The sequence below is a fragment of the Ambystoma mexicanum genome, chromosome 11, assembly GCF_040938575.1.
Source record: "Ambystoma mexicanum isolate Mex_15411 chromosome 11, UKY_AmexF1_1, whole genome shotgun sequence".
Taxonomy (NCBI): domain Eukaryota; kingdom Metazoa; phylum Chordata; class Amphibia; order Caudata; family Ambystomatidae; genus Ambystoma; species Ambystoma mexicanum.
Genome location: NC_090934.1, coordinates 325689560 through 325714664, shown reverse-complemented (window position 1 = coordinate 325714664; position 25105 = coordinate 325689560). Strand labels below are relative to the sequence as shown.

The following is a 25105-nucleotide window of genomic DNA, read 5'->3' as shown; positions in this document are numbered from 1 at the left end:
GCAGGTACCTCCCCCAAACCCACGTTGGCCTGGTCTCATGACGGCATGGCATTCAGAGCGACACCAGTGTCGGTAGTCCAGAAACTACTGTGGCTCAGTGTCGAGGCCACCTGTGGTCATGCAGGGTGGCTGTGGCGGTAGGGAGTCATGGACACCCCTGGGGCCACCTGGGTGATGCTGGTATCAGAGTGTTGAGCCACCGGCTCCCTGGTTCTTTCCATTGCAATGGGAAGCCGTCCCAGGACTCCCTGGCAGTATAGGGTGCCACCTGTCCGTCGCCGACGGGTTCTCGCATGCACTATGCATGCACCATCCTCGATCTGATGACAACAGTGAGATGGGTTGTGGCAGGGTGTTAGGACCACCCGTGGGGCAGACTGGGAGCTCGTGCTGGCTCATAAGGTGTTGAGGCCACTTGTCAATCTAAATGGGTGACTGTGGTGGCATGGTGCTGCGGCCACTTTCACTGCAGACAGGTTGACTTCCGCAGCATGGTGTCCCGTTTTCCCGATGGCACTGGCTGGAAAACGTTTACTTATGTTCTTGTTGGCCATACTTCTCGACTGCTGGTAAAATGCACAAGTTCTTTTTCCACTAGCCATGCAGGAATTGCCTGGGGTTAGAGGTGCACCGTGGGATTCTGCCTCTTGGAACGCCTGGCAGCGCAGATCGCTTTCCCCCAGTGCGGCGGGGTCCTCGTCCTGTCACGTCCTGCGCATGCAGCATTCCATGTTTGACAATCCTGGTGAGATGTACAGCATACGGAGCTCCATATGCTTCTATACTCATGGACTGGAACCTCAGGAGCATACAGGTGTACACCCCGCCTTAAACACTGTGTAGCCATTGCTGGTGCGATAGGCAGAGCGCCGAGTGCAGGAGACTCACATGCTCGTTGCCTGGAATTCCCAGGAGCAGATAGGTGGCAGATCCACTTTTGGCGCTTTTGTAACAGTCCCTTTTGGTGACATATTGCTGCCGTCAGTGCGCCGAGTGCTTCTTTTCCCTTTTTCCGACCTGGCATACAAATGCCCACTTCACTGCCGATGGGGCTGGCAGGGGTCTGACTTCATGGCTCTGATGATCGGGGCGGGCCCATTACTATCTTTGGGCTACCATGGAACACTTTCCAGTGGGAGTGGCAGTGATCCTTCTGCTCTGCCACACAGGCTCGGGGAATGTAGGTGGGTGGTATGCCTCTGTGTTTATGTGGGGCACCAGGCAAACGAGCTGTCCATGTTTGCTCTCCACTGCCCAGCCCCAAGGCCTTTAAACGGCCGGCTTTACTATTCATATCTGCTCCCTTTCTTTCCCCCTGCTATTCACCACCACTGGGCCTAGGAACTGTCCCAGGCCATAAGGCTATTGGCCAACCCAAATGGCTTCCTTCCGCATGGCCAAATCGGCAGTGACATTGTTGTCACCTTTGTCTGAGGGCCCTGGATCTGAGAAGGGTCCATGCATTGAATATTTGCTGGCCACATTGGTGCGTGCCCCTCAGGCTGACAAGCATTTTCACTTTCTTCGACTCCGGCATGGAGCACAGCAGAACTCACCGCCGGGGCGGGGGGATCCGGGAACTCATTGGCCGCCTCCTCAGAGTTACGGCCATACGATGTTGGCAGCTTGCAGGGGTTTGCAGGGGGGAAAAGGGCAGTCCACGTCCCCCGCGAATGCAGAGGTTCTTCTTCCCAATGACTGCTGCCGCTGGGTTTTCCATTCTTCGCTCCCCTCCGGAGCACTCCCACTTCCCACCGCAGGGCGGGATGGCCACAGCGCCCTTGCAGCTCGCGCCTTCTTGTTGCCACGGAGGCTGCAGCGGAGGACGCCTGGCCTGCTCCTCTTCACAGGGCCGGGGGGGCTGGCAGCTCATTCCCCTCATATTTTGCGGTAAAACCCGCAGGGCGATCTCCTTGTTCCCAGAGGGGAACACACCTTCCCCTCCATGAGCCTTCTCCTTTCTGGGGGAAAACAGCAAGCCACATATTTTCCCGGCAGCAGCCGCTCCTTCTCCGGGCGGGGTTTGTTCCCCGACCGCGGCTGCACCATTTCCGCGGCGGATGCCGCAGGGTTTGCGGGAAGGCTTCTTCCCTGGCCGTGGATGCCGCAGGGTTTGCGGGCAGGCTCCCTCCCTGGCTGCACGAGCTCCCCCATACAGAGGGCCGCGGCCGAGGAGGACCCACCATCAGGGATCTTCTTCCCCACTACGGCGGGGCTAGCAGCAGCACACGCAGCCGATGCCGCTTCCCTTTGTTGCATTTTTTTTCTTTTTTTTTCCTCTGGGCCCGGTTGATGTTGGCCCCCGCTCCCATGGGGGGTGGGGCCGCATCAGCTGTTTGGCAGCTCCCCCTTGCCTGCCTCAGTGGCCACATCCGCAGCGCCAGCACAGCGTGCCACGCGGGTGGGGGAGGGGCAGGCAGCTCACCTCTTTGTTATGTCTCCAGTGGGGCAGGCGGGGAAAGACATCCTCATTGCAGGGCAGCCGGCAATCATTCTTCTCCCGCGGGGGAGGGGTGGGCAGCCACCTTCATTTCTTCCGTCTTTCTTTTTTCTCTTTTTCTCTGCTCCGGTTTCCAGAGCACCGTTCAGCCCTCATGGGTCCTGATGGTGGGGGCCCACCTTTTGGTGGGGCGAGGCTCTGTCTCCCCACGTCCACGGCCACCTCCACCACTAGAGTTGTCCTCCTGGGGAGAGGGGTATCAGCTGGCACCGCCCCCCCTCATGTGGCAAATGCCGCCTGCATATACATTTTCGCGCGGCCGACGCCACGGATCAGACATGGTTGGGGAGGCGGCTCCATCCGTGTCTCCTTTGCGGGCCCCGTTGGAGATGGGCCCGCATCCTAATTATTCGGCGATGTCCACCGCTCCTTCCCGGCACACGGGGGGGTCCTCCACGCCTCCTCCTTGTGGCCGACACCGCGTTCACACCACGGGCACCAGGCGGCCCGCACCCATTGGCAGCACGGGGCCCTGGGCAGCCCTTAGAGCGACCGACAACGCCACACGCATAGGGCTCCAGCCCTCGTCGCCATTGTTGGGGGGGCGCCTGCCATGGACATCCGGCAGGTGCCCCAGGGTGCCACTCATCAAAGCACACGACAGGCCTAGTGCCTGTGGGGGTTGGGGCCTGCCCTTGACATCCGACAGGACCCCCAGGTGCTATGGTACATCAGCACCATCAGGGTGGCGGCACAGCCTGCCAGGCTCCTGAACATGCAGACCTCGGCCACCATCCTGGCACAAGGGTCCCAGGGCGTCAGGGCCTGCAGGCCTGGGCCGCCACGTGTAGGCCTGCGGCCTACATCATTAATGATACACGGACGCAGTCATTCCTCTTTGGGAGTATGCAGACGTTCTCCCTCACGTGCCTGCAGGAGCTCCTTTTATTAGCTTGGGCCATGACGCAGTCATGGCCCATCTTAAAGGGACAATGCACGTGGGAGGGACACATCCCCTTAAAGGGGCAACACACATGGTAGGGTCACCCACAACAGTGACCAGGTCGGACTTCTTTCCAACCTGCATTCGCGATCACTGCCAACAGAACGGCCACTTACTACAGAGCAGTGTCGATATCTATGGGGCGTTGTGCCACTGTGTACACCTCGTGCTAACACACATACCGACATGCCCAGTTCCAATCGGGAGATGCCACTCCAGCCATGGTTTTAGCTTTGCATTTTACAACTTGTAGCACTGGGTTTATAATGGTGACATCCAGGGCTGCAAGTCCAGAATGCAAAGTTAAAAGCAAGGACTGGATAAGCATCTCCTAAATGGAATGGGGCATGTTGCATTCATGGCACTGTATCTTTAGGACAGTACATTCCATGGTTTTGCACCGTGAGGCCACTGACCTTTTCACGGTGCTTGTGCCATCTTTTGGACAGCTGCGGCCATTAACCTTAGGACATATATTTCACTATTTCTAGGGCATGTTTATCAAAGACAGTGCACTCTATTTTTCGAATAGAACTCTTGCAAGCTTAAAGACAGACACATCTTGGCACTGTTAAGACGGGGAGCCCTCAACCGTCTTTAAGAACCAGACCATTTTTTGTGGTGATCACTAGTTGTCTTAAGGACAGAAATCCCTATCACTATCTTTACAATAAAATGCCTGCTAATTACACAAGATAGAGTTCTCACTATCTTTAGGACAGAGGTTTCATTCTTTTTAGTAAAGAGAACCTTTAGATCAATCCAGCTTCTGGGATTGGAAAGTTAAAAGGCTTAAGTCAGAGAGCTCTCATTGTCTTTAAGGCAGAGCTCTCTTGATATCTTTTGGACAAGTCGTGTTTTATTACGTGGTGACACTCAACTCAGGGAGTTCATTTTCCCCCAGTCAAGGTGGCGCACAACAAATCACTATGATTTTGGTTCAGGTTCAATTTGGTAAGGCCTCCAAACCATTTCACACCCAACCTCAACAAATGCCCAGTGCCTCAATGGACTAGGAACCAGACCGGTGTGTAGTTGGAATATATATTTATTCATTTATTTAAACCAAATTTGACAAACAGACTAACACCAGCCACCAATTCTGTGGCAACACAAGAACAAAAATGCCTTTGTAATGACACCAACACAGAGATAATACTAAGATATGCAGTCACAATTTCCCCCAGCTTTCTTTTCAAATCACTCACCAATTCAGAATCCCTCACCAATACAGAAAAAGAACCATTCAAAACACAGTGATTGCAGATTTGGTTATACATTTTTCTCCCAGCAACCTCCACCCTCCAAACATCAATAAGACTTGACCCCTCTGAATTGAAGTCCAGTGGGAGAGAGTAGGGATACAATGGGAACATCTTTTGGGTTCTGAAAGAAATGCACTCTTTGGAAAAGTGAATCAAGGGCAAAAATAGTTTTTTTCACTTATTACCACAGATGCAATATGAGGGAAAGTTACACAATGGGAACATTTGTTTTGCCACACCTAAAAATAATAGGCAGAGCAAAGGGGAGATTTTGTTTTTTCCACCACACACGCAAAGGAAATACAAGGCATCACACTTCTGACTTGAAATGAAGGGGATCAATGGGGAATTTCGTTTTGCACTGTGCACACTCACGTGGAAACAGGGTTTTGGGATTCATTCTTTTGGCAAATCTTTATGTCCACACTGGTTCAAAACACACAGGGATGAGCTTGTTAATTTTGAATGCTAACAAAACACATCTCGTGATTTTTACAGGGGAATTCCTTCATTTACTTTAATTAAATATGCCAGAATATACACAGACAAACATGATATTTTGCTATCGGGAAATACTAGAACAGTACTTGAGAAAAATGCAGGGCCTACGCAATTTATGGCTTTGGGATAGTTTTACTTACAGGTGAGGCCTTGTAATGGGCATCAGAGAACAGCACGGCATCTCTGGGTCAGCAAGGGTATCAGTCAGGTATAATTCCCTCTGGCTCCTCCAAGCGGTCCCAGTCAGCTTCTAAGTCTCCTGGTCCCTGTTTCCAATGCACGATTTGGGGCATCTCTGCTTGGGTGCTTCTTGCAAGAGTTCAGGAGCAGGTTACCTCCCTGAATAAGTGAAAAAGCCCTGTTGCAATAAAGTATATGTTTGCTCTACAATCAGGGAATTGTGAACCCGCATCAGAGAACACTTTTCTAATTTGAATAGTACTGATCCTAAATTGTCTATTGCCATCCATTGGCAGGAACCCCACCAAATGGATGATATGAAAGACATATTGTTCATTAGCCAAATTCAAGCAGGTGTTCACCCCGGGGGAGGTGACCGTCAAGCATTATTGCGTCCGTTGGATGCACGCACTATCTGCCGGCTCAGATGCACCACTATGGGTCTCAATAAAGATACGTAACAACATGTCTTTTTATAATAGGCTGTTGTGTGTGGGTAACATGCTGTGTATGTATGGCAATGATATTTTTTGTTCACCGAAGCTTCATTATTCTTGTACCTATTCATCTGGTAAATCTGTGTGGCAATGGTGGAGCCCAGTGCTGGCCGTACTGGCGGTCCTGAGCCCTATCGCAAAACCATAAGTAATTACACACACTTTCTAGAGCTCACTATGTCAAATAATTATCTGATACTCTTTTAGAGTATCTATTTCATTTTTGAAGTATATTAGGCAGTTTTTCTCCACAACATTAATGAATGCAGATAGTGTACTTTTTCATTTTTAGTTCCATTATTTTGATAGTCCATCTTTTCATCCAGGTTTGTCAAGTGGATTTCCACGGGAGTGTTACTGATCGTAATTTAACATGCTTTAGCACTCTGGCCGTCAGATGCTGCACGTAACAATTCATATAATAGGTCACATTGCATTCACACCGGCAGTCACGTGATCGCAGACCAGCACGCGACACGTGACGTACTTGGCATGCATTAGGTGCTTTTCTTTAATCGCGAGGGCCTGCACTGGCAGAACGTAGAGAGAATCAGTGGACACCGGGCGGGGCAACACTGACGATAGAACATTGTAGGTAAGGAACTTTAGCGTGCAGGATCCAGATGGGTTTGTGGAGCGAGGATGCATTTTGAAATGCAACTGCTGTAGGATTTGGTAAGTGGAACATCACACCACTTCATTTCTCAAATATAGTCGTACTTTCTTTTCGTTCACGCATTAGATAATTCCAGTAATGGACAATATTCCTTTACGTAATAGATTGAAGCCACGCTATACATTCATCTGTGCAAGTAATTACAGGAAAGGTAATCTATTTTCTTCCTATTTTTCGGCTATTGAATTCACCAATTTTGGTTATGGGCTTCTCTAATTCTAGAAGCTCATACATTTGCTCTTTATTATTCATTGCAGGACAACTGATCACATATTCCCGTTGCTGAAACCAGCAATGCTTCAACTGTACGAACTAAGACGATGGACAAATTAATTTCGGTAATATACCTTGCACACATTAGCAGGCACTGACTTGCTATATTAGAGTCACCAACACTTTATTGCATCTAGTCTCACACAGTGAATACATCGTTTTTTTCAGCACATTATATAGTGGGATTGAGACCAGGTTTTGCTAGTGCACCAAAGATTGTGAACAGGCGCAGCTGACTGCACAACAGGCAGTGGCACAGGGCTTTGGCTGTTGCTGCACATGGAACAATGATGATTGCATGACATAACGCCAACACAACCCTAGTTGATATGGAGATCGCATGGCTTTTACACACATCATAAATGGGATATTGTTTCTTATCAGTTCTTCAACTGTATTTGAAGTATGAAGGTATCAATATATGAGGATTATTGTGCCTTTGTTCTCTCCTTTTTTTGCTGTTTTTTTTCGTTATATGATGACATGTTCCTCAACACATTTATTCGCATTGTGGCATGGTAATGTATTGATTTGAATAATGGTTTTTCAAATATATTTGATGTTACCCCTGGTACCAATGCCCTTGACCTCATATGCTTGGTCAATACTTTGTTTTAATCTTTTGTGTCATTTAATGTATGTTACCTTCTTCTCCTTTTTAGGAATTGTTGTGAACCAAATGACTGCGGTTTATATCATGTATAATTTGTGTTACACAGAGTTTTTTTAAAAATTGTTTTTATTGGCATTTTGTTTTAAACAAGAACATTGGGACTCAACAGTGTCCCTCAACTCCCCCCCCTCCACACCCCCCACCCCACTCACCGGTTTTAATGTCTTTGCACTGTCTCTGCGAACCTTGGATGGTTTTGTTTAGGCTGTGAACATATCAAGTATGCGGATGTTATGGGGCACCATTGCTGTATGTGTCGCCTTGCAGAAATTCGATGGCTTCTCCCCAGTCCGTGGCAAACTTCTGTCTGTCCCCTTGGAGATCGTATGTGATCTTTTCCATAGCTACATGTATCCAAATCCTTCGGAGCCATTCTTGGGTGGTTGGAGGGGGGCTTTTGTTTCCATTTTTGCGCCATGGCCAGCCACGCTGCTATGAGGAATACCATGAAATTCCGTTTTTGTGTCTTTGTATAGGACTTATCTCGGGAGGCCCACATGCCGCACATTCAAATTTCCTCTCCCAGATGGGCCGCGCCCTCAAAGATAACCTGCATTTGTGCTTTCACTTCCTCCCAAAATTGTTGTATTTCTATGCAGTCCCACCAGATATGTCTCCAGGTGCCCAAAGTGTCGCATCCCCTCCAGCATTTTCCTTGTGTTGTTGGGAACATTTTGTGGATTCTCTCCGGCGTATAATGCCATTGAACCATTATTTTCATCCAGGCTTCCCTCGTTTGTACTGCCCGTGTCCATTTCGGGATTACTTGCCAGAGGTATGACCATTGGTCCCTCGTAATTTGTTTCCCTAGGGTAACTTCCCATTTTTTCATATACTGCCAGGTAATGTTTTCTTCTTGGGCGTTGATAAATTTGTGTAGAGTGGATTCAAATTTCAAATCCCCCATATCAGTCATGATATAAGTCTCGAATGGGGTGAGGTCTCTTGACCAGGCCTTTGTAATTCTTGGTGAAGTGAGCCAGTGGTGGAGTTGCTCATATTGATATCTGTCCCTTTCCGTAAGGCCCAGCAGTTCCCGGGTGTTTTGGAAGGATCTGATTTGTTGACCCTCAATTATATCTCCCATTTTCGTGCAGTGTGCTTTGCGCCATTTCCTAAAGGAGCCTCTCTCCTGGCCGGGGGGGAAGTCTGGGTTGTCGAAGAGTGGGGTGAAGGGGGCTGGGTCGATCGTCAGAGCGCCCTTTCTTGTAGTTCTGTTCCAAATTTCCATGGTAGAGCTTATGACTGAGGTTTATGTTGTGGTGTCTGTGTTCGGGTTTCATCCAGAGGAGGTGGCGTAGATTTGCTCTTGCCACTGCCCTGTCCTGTGCCGCCCACCACTTTTCTGAGTCATCCGTGATCCATTCGTGTAGGACCCACAGTTGTGCAGCCGCGTAGTATTTCTTCATGTGGGGAAGCGCCATTCTTCCGTCCGACTTATGTGCAGTGAGTGTTTGGAGTGAGACTCTCTGAGTTTTGTTTTGCCATACGTATTTCGAAATAGTTTTGGAGAGGGTTCTAAAGAATGTCGGTGGGACCCGTATGGGGAGAGCCTGGGAGTAGTATAGTAATCTTGGTAATATTGTCATCTTGATGACTGTGATTCTGCCTCACCATGAAATTGTCAATGGGCTCCACCTGAGTAAATCGCTTTTGACGTCTTCTAAAAGTTTGGGGTAGTTTCCTTTGTAGAGGTCCTGTATCCGCGGTGTCAATTGGCCTCATTACGACCCAGGCGGTAAGTACCGAACATTACCCCCATGGCGTAATTAACGTTTACGCCGTGGTTCGATGGCGTAAAGTGCTGCATGTTCCGACCCATCGGGCACGTGCATTACGCCATGGCGTTAATGTAAAGTACGGCATGGCGTAAATGGCCCAAAAACGGCCCTTACCACCATCGCACGCCGCGCAAGGAGCCCTACCGCCACACACAGCATAGAGGCAACCGCAATTAGCGGTCACCGTAATTAGCGGTCACCGTAAATAGGCGGAACCGGAAATAGCGTCATCGCGGCTGAACGGGAAACTGCACGGCGGCCATCTTCAAAAACACAATCCATTGCCATCCTCCACAACCATACCTGATCCAACCCTGACACCTATCCACACCCATCACCCACCCAATTACCCAAGTAAAATGCCCAAAGTTGTAAAAAAAGCATGTGACGGCAGCGCCAAGACCGTTTCTTAAAGGAGGAACTAACCATGCTCGCAGAGACCCTGCAAGATAATGCTGCAGCTGTATTCTCCACGCAGATGACAAGGCCGGCAATAGCGAAAAAGAAGGCCATATGGGCCCTAGTGGCACAGCGTGTGAGTGCAGTGGGGGCCGTACCCCGCACTGCCCAGCAGTGCAGAAAGCGCTGGGACGACTTGAGGCTCTGTGTCCGAAGCATACTCTCAGCTAACCGGAACGTAGGCACGTCAACTGGGGGTGGATCCGAATCACCCATAAAGCTGCAAGCATGGGAGGAAATATGTGCATCCACCATTGGGATGGAGAGCATCCAAGGTGTCGGAGGGATGGAGAGAGGAGTGCCGACCTCAGGAGATGCAGGTAGGTGGCCAGAGCAAGCCATGCTAAACTCAACAAAGTCCTATCATGTGAAGTACCATGTAGCCCCATAGTGCATATGCAACACATCGGCAGGTGAATGTCCACAGACACATCCAGACTCCACCCTGTACACATGCAGCATGCACACCCTAACTGCTGGCACACACATACCACCATGCTACCTCCACACAAAAGGCACAAAACCTGTATGCCCCTGCCTGAAATGTGCTGCATGTACCCACTGTATAGATGTCATCCCTCACAATGCACGGCCAATGTCCGCGGACCCATCAATAACACTATCCCTCCTTTGCTCCACCACAGGTTCTGACACAGACCTCCAGGAAGAGGACAACACTGCATCCAGATCCACCAAGAGGGCCAGGCCACAGGCATCCACCTCAGCCGTCCTAAAGGAAACACACCAGCAGCCACAAACCCTGCCTGGGGAAGAGGACAGGCAAGTGCCAGCCCCCACAACAGCAAACACAGACCCAGCAGCAGAACCGCACATGTCACTAGTCGTGCCCACTGAAGGGACAGGCTCTGCTGCAAGCAGCACCCTGGTGAAATCGCTGACATAGCGGCAACCTCCGACAGTGAGGCAGGCAGCATCGAGGTCATCGATGAGGAAAGGCCCACTGCCCAGCCACATTCCCCCTGCACATCCCTAAGCCCCCTGCAGGCGGATGCCACACAGGGGCAGTTGGAGGCCGAGGATTGGCCAGCCACCCCATCCCCCCAACCTGAGGTGAGCAGCCCAATGGACATGCAAATGCCACTGGGCATGGCCCAGCGGAACCAGCAGACCCTTGAAGATATAGTTACACGCCAGAAGCAGCTATCCGCCCTCCACAACGAACATGTTGCACAGTGTGGGCGGGCAAGGGATGCCATGGAGAGGTCGGCAGACCGAGTCACAGCTGCCATTCAGTCCTCCACAAAGGACATATGCACGGAACTCGCGGCTGTGCGCAATGTCCTCACAGAACTTGTTCAGACCATCAGGGACATGCGTCCAGATGTGCAGCCCGGACCCTCCTCATCAACCAGCTCGGCACAGAGCAGCCCCATCCGCAGATCAGGGCGCAATCTTCGCAGCACGGGCAGGGGTGCCCCGGGGGCCAGGGGAGGGGATTCACATTAGTGGCTTGACAGTTGAGCAGGACTATTGCACACCCTGCTGCACAGACACTACCGCACCTTTGTAGGGATTCCAGGGGGGAGGGGGGAGGGGGGAGTGGGTGTGTTGGGGTGTTCAGGGGGGAGGGGGCAGGGGGGAGGGGGTATGTTGGGGTGTTCAGGGGGAGGGGGCAGGGGGGAGGGGGTGTGTTGGGGTGTTCAGGGGGGAGGGGGAGGGGGAGGGGGTGTGTCACAAGAATTCAATATTGAAATACACATTTTCTTTTTGCCACTAATCAAATGTGTGGACATTTTTATTGCGTATATGTACTTCATTGTTGTACAATTCACAGTGTGCATGTCCCGCACACACACAGTGCCCCAAGTGCTGTCTCAATGTTACACGCACGCGCCGTGTGTGCTAGAAGCATTGGTCAATGAGATTCTGACGCATTACACGCCCCTCCTGTGCATCGCTGCCTCCTTGAGGTGCTGCCCCATCCCCACCCTCATCATCCTCATCGTCAGGTGGTTGCAGTTCTGCGTCAGGGGGCAGGGGCACATTTCTTCTGACGCACATATTGTGTAGCATGACACATGCCATGACGATCTTCGCAACCTTCTCATGGCGGTACAGGAGTGTCCCGCCAGACCTGCTGATGCAGCGGAAACGTGCCTTCAGTAGGCCAAAAGCTTGCTCGATCACCACACGCGTACAGGCATGGGCACGGTTGAAGTCCTCCTCATGCTGGTTCTGTGGGTTCCGGACTGGTGTAAGGAGCCACCTCTTCAGGGGATAGCCTGCATCACCTGTATGTGGGCAAGAATGTATGTGTCAGGGATGAGATTGATGAACATGATGTGCCACCATGACTTGCATTCAACAGTTACTTTGCACCACTTTCATTTGCGCTACTGGATTCACACTATGCAACCGCTATATGTCCATGGCTTTCATGTGCTGTTTTGAATGCCAAGACACAATGTATGCGGGGGTGACAAGTGCCTTGTGAGTGCCCATCCACTGTGTCCGTTCAGGGTGTTTCTGTAGGTGACCTGGCACGTGTCCTGTGAGGGTTACACTCACATGATAGCAACATTGCTGTCTGCTTCATTATGACCCCAGTGAACAAGACTGTTGTCAATAGGGACAGTTTGTGGGCCTTGCTGTCTGTGTTGTGGTGCATTGATGTTCCAGTCCATCATGTGCCTCCTTTGGGCACAGTCATGGGGGACAGGCCTTTCAGTAGATGCTGTTGGTGACATGCATGTACGTGCATTTCGTTGGAGTCAATGTGGTCACAGTATGGTCAATGCACTTGCAGATGGTTGTGTCATGGTTGGGAGACACCTTCATTCACATGTTAGGGCTGCTTAGGTCAGGCCTCACGTATTCAGGTGTCAGATGACGTAAGTGCTGCCTCAGGGTATGTTCTGGCTACTGCTAGTCGCAGCCAGATGAAGTATGCATCATTCCCCCCCTGCATTGGTATGTCAATCACCCACCCACTTCACATTTCAATGCTCATGACATGTGACTCACCGAGTTGCCAGGATCTGGGCCCTGCATGTTGCTCCATGTAGCGTGGTATTGTAGAGTTACGCAGGACCATTGAATCATGGGTTCCTCCAGGGAATCGGGCACAACAATGTGTGAAGATCCTGTTGGAGTCACAGACCATTTGCACGTTGATTGAGTGAAATAGTTTACGGTTGCGGTACGGTACCTCCAGGGCATGTGGGACCGTCAATTCCACATGGGTGCAGTCGATGGCACCAATGCAACCAGGTATGCCAGCTAGTGCATGGAAACCCACTTTGGTGTTTGTTAGCAATCTCCTGGGCAGACCGTGGTAATGAGATGTGGTCATCTGTGTGCTTGAGGAGGGCATCCAGCACTTGCATCAGTGTACGCGAAAATAATGGTTGTGATATGCCATGCAAGTGCCCCACTGTGTGCTGGTAGCTGCCTGTGGCCAGGAAGTGGAGCACGGACACTACCTTCAGTAGGGGGGGCGGGGGTGGGTGTTTCAATCATGCTGACGATGTCGTTGTGTATCATGTCCACAATGGTGGTGATGGTGTCCCGGTCCAGTCGGTACAGGGTGTGGATCTGCTCAGCGGTGAGGTTGAATGGACTGGCTCTGATGCGTGGGATTGGGGGCTGCCTGCGTGGTGGCACTGGCTGTGCTGTTGGGGCTTGCTGGGCCTGCCTTGCCCTCCTTCTCCTCCTGCGTCTCCTCTGTGCAGCCTGTTGTTGTTGTTGTTGTTGTTGTAGTAGCACTTGCATTGCTATCAGGTCCTCCAGCCCCAACATTGCTAGTCCAATTGGTAACATTGTGGAGTGTGACTGGGTGTGGGAAGGGTTTGGGTGTGCTCTTTTTGTACTTCCTGGTCTGTATTGCCTCCACCTGTGCTGATTCTGTGCACCTGTGGCAGCTGGATTCACTTAACATGTCCCTTTACGGTTGGTTCGCGATGGCGTAATTAGCACCATGGCGGTAAGGTACTTAACGGGCTGGGTGATGGCGTTAGGTGCATGTCCGCTTGGGTCGGGATTCGCGTACCTTTCTGCCATGGTGGTAATTACGGTGTGGGTGGTCGCGTGCGCGCGTCCTTGGTGCAGTTAGCGGCGGCGTTAACTACGATGCCGCTAATGGCATCTTAGTTAACGGTCACAGGTCGTAATCTGCCCCAGCGGAAAACGATGGCGGTAATCGTTTACCGCCATCGTTTTTCACTTTGCGCCAGGGTCGTAATGAGGCCCAATGTCACTCCGAGATATTTGACACCTGCTTCTGCTTTTTGTGGTTGGAGGTCTGTCGTTGTCTTGTATATTTCTTTCTTGTCGCCCGCCAGTGCCATCACTGATGATTTCTGTTTATTTATCTTCAAACCTGAGATCACTCCATAGTTGTCTATTTGCTGAATAAGGGGGGGAAGTGTATTGCTTGGGTCTGCTAGAGTTAGCAGCTTGTCATCTGCATATGCCACCATCTTGTGCGTGTGCCCTCCCATTTCTATGCCTCTGATGTCTGGGTTCGCTCTAATCTGCATTAGGCGGGGTTCTAGGAATATAGCATAGAGAAGGGGCGAAAGGGGGCACCCCTGTTTCGTTCCCCTGCTGATTCTGACTGTATCCGAGAGTTCTCCGTTGACTGCGATTCTGGCCGTCGGGGAATTATAGTTGGCCCGTATCATGTTGATAAAGTCCATTCCCATGACCATTTTCTGTAATGTGGCAAACAATAGTGACCATTCCACCCGGTCGAATGCTTTTTCAGCATCCAGCGCTATTATTGCCGAGGGGATTTCCATGATTCCTGTCTTCTCTATGAGGTGTATAATTTTTCTAATGTTTTCGTGGGTTTTTCTTTTAGGGATGAAGCCTGCTTGTTCCTGGTGGATTAATTTGGGGAGTAAAGGAGCTAGTCTGTTGGCCAAGACTTTTGTATAGAGTTTGGCGTCGATATTGATTAGAGCGATTGGGCGATATGAGCCCGGAGCTTCAGGGTCTTTCCCCTTCTTATGGAAGACTAGTATTTTTGCTTCATTCATTGATGGTACGATGTTACCTGAAGTCTTGAAGGTGTTGAAAAGTGTTGTTAGATGGGGTGTTAATATGTCTGCGTATGTTTTATAAAATGCTGCAGTAATGCCGTCTGGCCCCGGGGCTTTATTCCTAGGGAGGTCTCTGATTGCCTTCCCCACCTCTTCCTCTGTTATTGGTTGGTCGAGGGCCGTTTTCTCTGACAGTGATACTGTCGGAAGGGTAATTCCTGTTAGAAACTCCATTTGATCCTCTCTACTCGGCCGCTGCAACGTATATAGGTTCTGGTAGTACTTTCGGAACTCTTCTTTTATGTCCTTCGTTTGCGTCTTCTTTTCTCCCCGCCCGTTTATCAGGGTTTTCACTGCTTGATCCTGGCGCCTGCCTTTTAGTTGTCTCGCTAGGAGCTTGTCCGCTTTATTTGATTTCATCGCATACCAGTGTTTTGCATGGAGTAGTTGCTTCTCGACTCTTTTGGTTCTTATCAGGTCTAACTGGCTCTGTGTGTGTCAGTATGCTCTCTTCAGTTTTCTGGAGGAGTTTTTGGTCATTTCCTGTCTTATTTTTTCCAGCTTCTCCCCCAGCTCATCCTCCCATTTGTGGATGAGCTTATTCTTCCGCGCTTTTAGAGTTATTAGTTGACCCCTTATAACGACTTTGAATGCTTCCCACTTGGTGCCCCGGGTAATATCCGGGGTATCGTTGTGCTCGAAGTGTTCATCTATTTTTCCCCTGATAGTTTCTCTTAACACTGGATCTTGTAATATTTCTCCTGGGAGAGTCCATTGCCACAGCTCTGAGTGGTTTCGCATCTTGGGGAGGGTGATCCATAGTGATATTATGCCTTTTTCGATGTCCCGCATTTCCCTGAGTAATGAACCTGATGCCCATATGTAGTCTATTCTAGAGCTTCTATCGTGAACCTGTGAGTGATAGGTGTATCCGTCCGTTGGTCCTCTGAGTTTTCTCCACACATCATCTAGAGCCAGATTCTGCATCGCCTGCCTGAGAGCTGGTGACGGGGCCCACTGGTGGGATGATTTTGGTTTTGAGCGATCTTCTGGTAGGTTCCACGCTATGTTGAAGTCTCCCGTGAGGATCACCTCCCCTTCCGCGAAGCTTTCGAGTTTGTTGAGTGTTGCTTTGATGAAGCCTCCTGGCCCGTATTAGGGGCGTATAGGGTTGCAATTGTCAGATTACGGTTGTCTATCTGGATCTTAGCAAAGACATAGCGGCCATTTTTGTCTGCCAATGTTTCCTTGACTTGGACCTGCAGGTGGTTGGTGAATGCAATAAGGGCACCTTTTTTCTTTTCCTCATCGTTAGATTGAATAAGCTGTTTATATCCTCTTATGCAGAGTAGATTTTTCCTCTTCTTCTGTATGTGAGTTTGTTGGAGCGTTATTATATCAAACTTTTCCCTGAATAAGAAGTGTTCTGTTTTTTTCCTCTTCACTGGCGTGTTCAGCCCCCTAATATTAAAAGTTAGTATTTTCAGCCCCATTCTGTCCTCTGTTTTTGCAGTTCCTCGGTGGGGGCCTCCTGTGGTTCGCTATATTGTGCATTTGATCTGGTGATTGAGTTTATTCCCTCTCAAACTTTCCCAAGAACCCCCTCCCCTAACCCCTCTCTTCCAATCCCCCCAACAATGTCCCTGAGGAGGGCCCTGGGCCCTATGGTTTCTCTGGCATTACGCCTTTGCTCCATGCCCTCAAAAGTCTCAGGGTGGTAGTTCGCAGGGATTCCTAAACCCTGCATGTCGCGCGATTCCACGATGGTCCCATGGCTTCGCCGCGCATAGTTTTCAGCTTTTGCCCTCTCTATTGTTCCTCTAGTCTTGTAGACTCCTTCTCCGGATCTGTCTTGGCTTATTCCCTCCGGGTTCTTGATTCTAGTCTGGGTTGCATGACTGGAGTCTCATTCTTCTTTTCACCGTTTGCCACCCCTTCGGCTGTCTTCGTTGTTTTGGGGGTTCCCTAGTTTATGTCGGATCTTGCTCCTTTTCCTGGCATCCCAAGATCCTCAGGCCCTCTTCGCATGTAGTGACGCGGTGTTGCCTTTCTTCCCATGAGAATAGAAGGCCAAAGGGGAATGTCCATTTGTATCGAATTTGTTTTTCCGATAAGATCTTGGTCAGTTGGCCCATTTCTCTTCTTTTTCTGAGCATGGATTGTGCCAGGTCTTGGAAGAGTAAAATGTCTTTGCCGTTCATTCTAATTTGGTCCAGAGTCCTGGCCTCTCTCAATATTCATTCCTTTTGTGCGTATGTGGTCATGGCCACTAAGACGTCTCTGGGGCGGTACCCGGGGTCCCCTGCCCACCGGGGGCCTACCCTGTGTATTCTATCGATGAGAATATCTTCACTGGGGTCGTCCTTCAGTATGTTCTGGAACACTTCTTGTACCGCAGTGCGGAGATCTTTGTCCTCCACTGTTTCCGGCATATTTTTGATGCCTATGTTCGATCTCCTAGATCTGTTCTCCAAGTCTTTGCATTGAGTTTTGAGTTCCAACGCCAGACGTGCAAGGCGGTCTTGTGCCTCGGCCCGTGAAGTCGCCTCTTCGTCCATGTTCTGGACCGTCCTTTCCAAGTTGTCCGTCCTCTCTTCTAGAGATTGGATGTCCTTTTTTAAATCCTGTACAGCTTGTTTCATTTCCCCCTTCATATTGTCAAATTGGGATTGCGTAGAGGCAATAAATTGGTCTTGAAGCTCCTTAAACCACTTTTTCAAATCCTCTTGTGAGGTCGCCATTTCCGCGCTTACATCGCATTCCACAGGGGGTCTTTCTGGGCTTGAGTGTTTGGCTGCTTGCTTTATTCCCGCGTTTCCTAACCCCGAGATGTGGGTTAGGTCTTGTGCCTGTGTGGACCCTCCTTTGTTTTTGGACTTAGCCTGTGACTTCTGCCTGGTCCCGTGTTTGGACATATGTGTTTTTTTTCTTTTCCTAGGCGTTGTCTCGGTGTGGCTCTCTCTCCCCGATCTTGGAGCGTTTGTGGGGGTCCGCTTGTCTCTTTGCCAGAGCCTGTGCCCCTCTGCTCAACCGCTGTTGGGGTGTGGTTCGCCCTGATTCCCTGGGACAGCATTGGGGTGCTTTGTATGGGATTGTGGGCTGTCTCCGTAGGGTCCGAGGTGGTCTCCCCGTGACTCTTGTGTCCTTTTTATCCTCTCTTCCCCGGATTCGATGAGTCGTCTCAGGCCCGCCTCATGGGGGGGCTCTGTTTGATTTTGTGGGCGATTGTTGGAGGGTCCTTCCCATCCCCCTGTGGGTCCGCGGGGCGTGCGGGAGGTGCGCAAGTGGGGGGCCCTCCCCGTGTACCCTGGGATCTTCTCGCTGCAGCCGCGTACCTGTTTGCTTTGTCCCCATTCGGGGCTCCGGGCTCCGGTAGACTCGAGCGCTGCTTCTGGAGCCGCCGGACTCCGACTGCCTCTCACCGCTGAGTTTCCTTCTGCTGGGCTATCAGAGACTCCTTTTCTCCCTCCTGGGCTGCTCCCTCTCACTGGCGGCTTCTCTTATGCTGTTCCCCTCATTTCCAGAGTTGAGACGTCCTCGGCGCCCGTCCGGTCCTCCTTGGCTGTGTCACTCCTGGGGGGGTCCCTCACCGCTTCTCACCAGATTTCTCACCGGAGGGGGACTGGTACCTATGCTGCACGGGTTCTTCTGCTGCTGTCGGGGGGGGGGGAGCCGATCCCGGGCTGGACGCACTTCTCTCGGATGCTTGCCGCGGCGGCCACTTGCAAGTGAAGCTCTGTGTCGGCGGGAAGGTGGGGTATTTCGGGGCCGCGGTGACGGTGCTGCCGCCACCGATGTACTTGGTTCTGCGAGACTTCGCTCCCAATCTCTATTTGAGATAGGAGGGGTAAAGGAGTCGTCTCGATGGGCTCATCGCCGGCTTTTGTTATTTTCTTCATTGACGCGGCCCGAGCTGGGGGACAGAGCTACGATCACGCACGTCTGCCCAGCTCGGCCGCCATCTTGGAATCCGTGTTACACAGAGTTTTGCCTTGAAAAGGACCGTTGAAGGTCGAAACATGTGTCGGAAAATTGCTCTGCCAACTCAATATTGCAAAAACCTTAATACAAGAATTATTGGACAGCTCTCTTTGTGTTGACATTTGAATTATTGATACCAATATTGTCATACATTTGTTGTTTGTTTTATATTTTGACCTAGCAGCGCAATTCACTAGTGGAACTAAAACTATTTTGTCTCTCTTTGCTTATGTGAAGTAGGTTTGAGGTTCCTACTTGTTTCACTAGTTTGCAGCAGCTAGATTCATCAGCAAAGGCTGTTTTTTGCTTTCTTCTTTGAGATTTCTTGCTCGAGCGCTACCGTTAGCTGGCATACCTCAATCTACCTCTCTATTTAGAATTTGGATTTTGGAGCTCTCATGCATGTGAATCAACAGAGATAGTAAACCTCCCGGCATTTCCTTTCGAAGTAATTCACGCCAAAGAGTTGCTCTATCAACTAGATCGAAAGCAAGAGAGAGATCCATGGTGGTCAAATATATTGGTAGACCATTCTCCCTCCATGCAATCACTTGCAGTACACTCACTAGGAGCCCTCCCGTGTCCGTGCCCACTTCTTTCCTAAAACCAAACTGTTGTTTCCTAAGGATATCATTGATGTTACTCTAATCCTCTACATTCTTTAGGATGATATCAGAGAATATGTTTCAGTCAGCATCCAATAGTACGATGGGACGTTAGTTCTGTGGACTGCACCTGTCACCTTTTTTATGAATAGGGACTACAAATGACATATGGCAGGAAGATGGTATATATCTAGTCTGAATAATATCTATGAATAGATATTATTAAAGATATAAACAAAGGTCCTTAGCCCATAGAGCAGGATTGCATTTAAAGGTTGCATTCGTTAAGAGGTTTGGACCGGCAGCTATAGAAGGACTGGCCTGAATGATAAGATTTTAAATATCCTCAATCGTGATCCTTACCTCTCAGGCACAATCTGTCATGCCTTCCAGATCTAATTGTATCTGAGTCTTACATTCATAGAGTGACCCAAAATGACCGGCCCATACTTCCTCAGAGATAGAGTTGGTCTGTGCCGGAACCTCTGACGACTCCATGGCATTGACGAGAACCAAGAATTGCCTAGAGCTACCATCCTTTAGAGCATCAACTATTTGTTCACTGTCATGTTGGTAAATAGAAGCACGATGCCCCTTTAACCAATTTTTTAAGTTTTGTTTTTCCACCCTGAAAACATTGTGCTTAGCTTCGAGTGAGTTACAGGGTTTCATTATCTGGCAAATAGCCTTATGGGACATTTTATTCCTCCCTTGAACATCTTTATAAAAATCATATTTATGTCTATGACATATTAGTTTGGGGGGAGGTCTTTTCACAGATCTTCCAATTAGTGAGTCAATGAATGGTCCAAAGCTTTCAAGGTTCCAGCCATTAAAATCCACCATGAATAGGGAGTTTAATTTCATAACATTCCCCTCTTGCCAGGTAATTCTCAATTTTCTACTGTTCACAGTAAGTGGTGCATTATAATAGGTTCTGCTAGTGCCCTCTGCAGCCAACAAAACAGTGAGTGCATTTTGTGGTCACTCAACTCAGTGTTTTTTATATGAAAATCTTGACCATGATCGATAAGTGCTTTGAATATAAATATTTAAACTATCGTCGATTTTCGAATGCCATCTGACCATGTAGAGGGGTCTGCTGTTCTCCCCAGAAGCGCATTTGCAGAGAATAGGCCCCAATTCAAAAACAATTTGTTCCCGAGATGCCCTTGCAGTTTTTGCCCTTTGCACCCAGGAGGTCCACCCAAGATAGTATTTTGATTATTGAGATGCAAAGGAGTAAGTAGACCTAGAGCCCTATATCGAGGGGAATACTTCAATCCCTCTATCTCAATTTCTGCATTGAGATCCCCCATTATAATAATCTGAGCCCCTGGTGTGTTTACTATTCACTCTTCAATCAGAGCATTAATCTTTCTAAGGGTCTTTAGATACTGCTCTGGGGTTTTACAGAACTTCCTGAGGAGGGCTTCCTTCATGCCCTCATAAACGGGCCTTTCCTCAGGAGTTAACTGAAGAATTGCATCAGTCCCTGGTGTCGGTAAGCGACTCATTGGGGCTGCACCCCACAGTACCTCATCCGCCTCCTGCAGCTGGAATGGCAGCTTGCATGCTTCAAACCAGTCGAAACTAACCTTCCCCATTTCATAAGCCTGTACTAAGTCGTTGGGGATGTGCCATCTGGGCTTATCACGGGCACTCTGGTTTGAGCCACTACTGCTGCCTTCACTAGATGTGTATTTGTTGGCATCTTTGTTCTCTTCAAGTGACAGCTTGCACAGCTCCATGGCAGACCTGTCACCCTCAATGGTGACCTTGTCCCACTGTTGCTGTTCCTCTAGAGCTAGTCAGAACATTTACTGGGTTCCTTAGAGACTGTGCTGAGGCCTGGGACTGGCGAGATGCCACACTAGTCCCTGTCCACACTGGCACTCTTGAGTGTTGAGGAACCACACTTGCCCCCCAGTGAGATGATTTACGAGAAACACTGCTCATGCAGTCCTCCCTGTTATTTACCCCCTCCGGAAGGTCTTGTCCGTTCAGGGACACAGGGCCTAGCCTATCCCCTGGGGTCTTCTCCCCAACCGCCCTCACTTCTGCCCAAGCTTGGCGGCTAACTCAGGTTTATTAACCGTAGTGCTGTAGGGAAGTCCCCTCTCTTGACATAAGATGCCCAGGACATCCTTGGTCATGCCTTTTATAGTCTCCATGTCAAGCTCCATGAATATTACTAACATCTAACAGTGACTAAACGTTGCCTGCAAGAGTACTTATACTGTTGGGTGACCCAGCTGTTCGTACAGCTCTAACCGATCTTACCGCTTGCCACCAATGTGACGAATCAACTTCCGGGGCACCTGTGGTCCAGGGATGATTATCAGTTTCTAAACCATCAATCAACCCCACACCTCTAGTACACCAGAAGGGATCTGAACAGATTGCAAAGCAAGGAAATTGTAAAACCTCCTTGTCCAATTTTTGGTAACATGGATGGAATGGCACGCTTATCTCCACAAGTTGTGGATCATTGGTTAGTTGCAACACAGCGAAAATACAATTATTACCCAATGATAAAAGGTACTGTCCAGTCAAGGTTGTATAAAAATATCTACTTTATTATTTCTACAACAGCCAGTTCTAGCACACCACAATTACAACCCACACTGTAAAGGAACACAGAGGACAGACAGTTTCACAAAGGAAAGGATGCATTCTGGATACTGACAGGAGGGTAGCTGGTAAAGTAGTAAGTCTTAAAGTTCAATATTTTTTGATTCCAGCACCAAAGGGCAAAGGGTCATGACTGTCTCTATGGGCCTTCAGAGAAGAACCATGGGGGCAGAGCCTGTACCTGGTGCTGAAGAAGTTCTCGGTGTTTCAACAGCGTCAAGGAGGTTCTAGGGCACTTTGCAGCCTGTTTGAAAGAGTTAGTGGCGGGAGGCAGCTGCAGGTACCAGACGGCAGGCAGTTCTGCAAGCCAGGCTTGATGGACATCTGTAGGCTGTCCCGCGCAGCAGCTCGGGCCAGGAATCGTTGTCTCTGTGCTGGTTGGCGGATCTGGAATGCTGGTCGAGGTGTCACGGATGGCTCTGGTGACTGCGGTATGACAACAGTCAGTGGTGCAGCGGGATGCGGTTCGAGGACTTGACTGTCTCAAAATTGTCCTTAAAAAGATAAACGTTGGATGATGCTTGTGTGACACTCCTCTTAGCTTCTTCACAGGACTAGTGTATTTTCAAGGTGGATGGCCCAAACCTCAGGAGGGTGCTATCAGGCAACGGCCTTGTCCTTTGTCCAGAGACTCTCTGGCAGTTTCCACCTACGAAGCTTGCTGTCAGTACCTAGCAGGGTATGCTGTGTGCTGGCTGGGTACTGGTTCTGGAGCTGCTGGATGGGTCCTCTAAGTCTGGTTTCTCCCTCTGTTCCCTGGGAGATGTTTAGGGGAGTGATCTTGCTTGCCTCTTGGAACTCCTGCACTTCCTTCACTGGCGGAATATGTAAGGTAGACTGTGCCTTCAGCTCGGGTCCAAATGAGTCCTTCTTCTTACTCCTTTTGAAGTCTTCAGATGATCTGATCAATGAGGGGCTCAGCTGTCTTTTAAAGCCAAACGGGTCCCAGCGATTGGTGTAGGCCAAGCCTAACTTAAGTGAGCCAACACTTGGTCTCGACCAAAAATCGTTTGTGATGTTTCAGGTCAGAACCAGGGCCCTTGGCAACAGACAGGGGAAGGATGACAACATATACTTCTAATTCCCACCCATCTTCCTGTCTGCAGTACATCAAAGTGTCTCCCTAATTAACTGAGACTCCTTTGAAGTAGGGGTTACAGGCAGATGTTTGTCTCCTGCAATTTACATACTTTCCTGCTCTGAAAGGAGTGGTTCCAGACGGGACAATCACTGCCCTGTCATACCAAGGAGGGTTGTTAGTACCAAGTTGACATGTTGCATTACAAAAAGGTGTTGGCGTTTGGTCTCCATTGTCACTTCCTGCACTCTGGCCTTCTCTGCGGCCAGCTCATTAACATTCTTCAGTATACGCTGCCACCAGCAAGGTTTGAAAATGGAGATGCAAATCCATGGGGTCTTGAAATTCTGATCAGGCTGCCCACGGCCAAAGTTTTTTGATGAACCCATGGCTGTCAGGTATCAGCTAAACATGACAGGGGAGAGTGGTGCTAGTAAGCTGTATGATCCCAGAGTACAAGACTATTTTTCTGCTTTGCAGTGAGCATGGAAAATATGTGTAGGAATGGCCCCACATATTTTCGGAGGTTGTTCTCCCATCATTCATTCTTTTAAATAAACAAAAAGAAAACAGGCGAGCACACTCTTCCCACACGGATGGTCGAATATCACCCACACACAGCAGAGGAAATACTGTAGACCAGGGCAAATTCCCATTACCTTTTTAGTTTTGTCTCCATTTTGTGAATAAATACTGTCTGCACATTCCAATTTACAGGCGGCATGTATTAATTGATTCCAATGGAATCGCACCGCTTTTTAGCAAGTGTTAAACTGAGGAGGGACTCGTGGAGATCAATTCATTGTATGTCTGCACTAAAATCTCCTACTGGCTGAAACAAAGTGCACTGACAAGAGGGAGGAGGTCACTACAGCAGAGCTCTTCAGTATGTTCCTTGCCCATCTTCCACCTTGACACTGCTGAAAAATGGAGCACAGTGGGAAAAGAAGGCAAAAAGGCATTATGCCTCACATCTAATGGTCCTTTTCCTGCTCTGCGCTGTTAGTAAAAGGGACTATGAAGGTGTAAGAAAGTACATCAAATGTATTAGTAAACTTTTAATATACATTAACAGTTTAATGGGTCATATGTAATAGACAAGTCATAATTTAATTTGTATCTGAAATTCACATTTAGCTCCTCCTTCCTCTGAGTTAGCCGCTGCCACTGGGAAATGCAAGATACTCAAATTAAGCGTTTAGCTCTTGCTCACCAAATCTTTATTTTGCCCCTGCCTCTCTTTAGAATATAGAGGTCGTACTGTCATTGAGAGAGAGGGAGAGCTCTGACTGTCCCAAGGACAGAAAACTCTTGTTTTGTTAGTGTCACAGCTGTCTCTATCTTTTGGAGAAATATCCATTACTATCCACAGGACAGAGAGCACGTCATACCTTTAGAATTGTTACATCTCAAACCCCTAAGCTACAGTCTTTGGGAGAGTGAAGTCGTATTACCTATATGAAACAATCCACCTGCTAGAACAGAGAATGCTTGCCAATATTAGGACCAAAGAATTCATGTCTATTGGACATGGAGGCTTTATTTTCTTCAGGACAGTGAGCTCTTACTGTCTTTAGGTCAGAGAGGTCGTATTTCCTTCAGGATTAAGACATGTTGATACCTTTAGGACAAAGAGATCTTACTAATGTTCGAAAGATGACCTCATACTTTGTTTAGGAGCCATCTCCTTGGATCATTAGGACAGACAGTCTTCCTGCCTTTACTACTGAACCCTTACTACTTTTGTGAAAGAGAGCTTGAAATGTTCTTAGGAAAAGAGCTTTTACTGCCTTTCGGACAGTGAGTGTTTGCTGTGTTTTCTAGGAGAGGAGTTGTATCTTTTGGGCACTGAGCTTTTACTTTCTTTAGGACAGAGAGGTCTTGCAGTCCTTAGGATAGAGAGCACTCCCACTCTTTGTGACGGACATTTTTTCCTTCATCAGGACATACATCTATACTTTTTCAGGACAGACAGCACTTATTGTCTTTAGGACAGTGGGCTTTAACTGTCTTCACGAAATGGAGATCTAATTGGTGGAAGCTCCTCCTTTCTTTA

At 49.1% G+C, this 25105-nt stretch overlaps 1 long non-coding RNA gene across 2 annotated transcripts in view; it reads left to right on the top strand.

The window, feature by feature from the left end:
* Positions 1-6403: 6403 nt before the first annotated feature.
* The window catches only part of LOC138503380 (uncharacterized), a 276899-nt gene continuing 258197 nt past the window's right edge, over positions 6404-25105 (top strand). Inside the window, exon 1 of one of the 2 annotated variants that reach the window (XR_011279627.1) lies at positions 6404-6481. This is a non-coding gene — a long non-coding RNA (uncharacterized lncRNA). Of the gene's footprint in view, positions 6562-25105 lie in introns of both variants that reach the window. The other variant, XR_011279628.1, reaches the window with a different exon arrangement.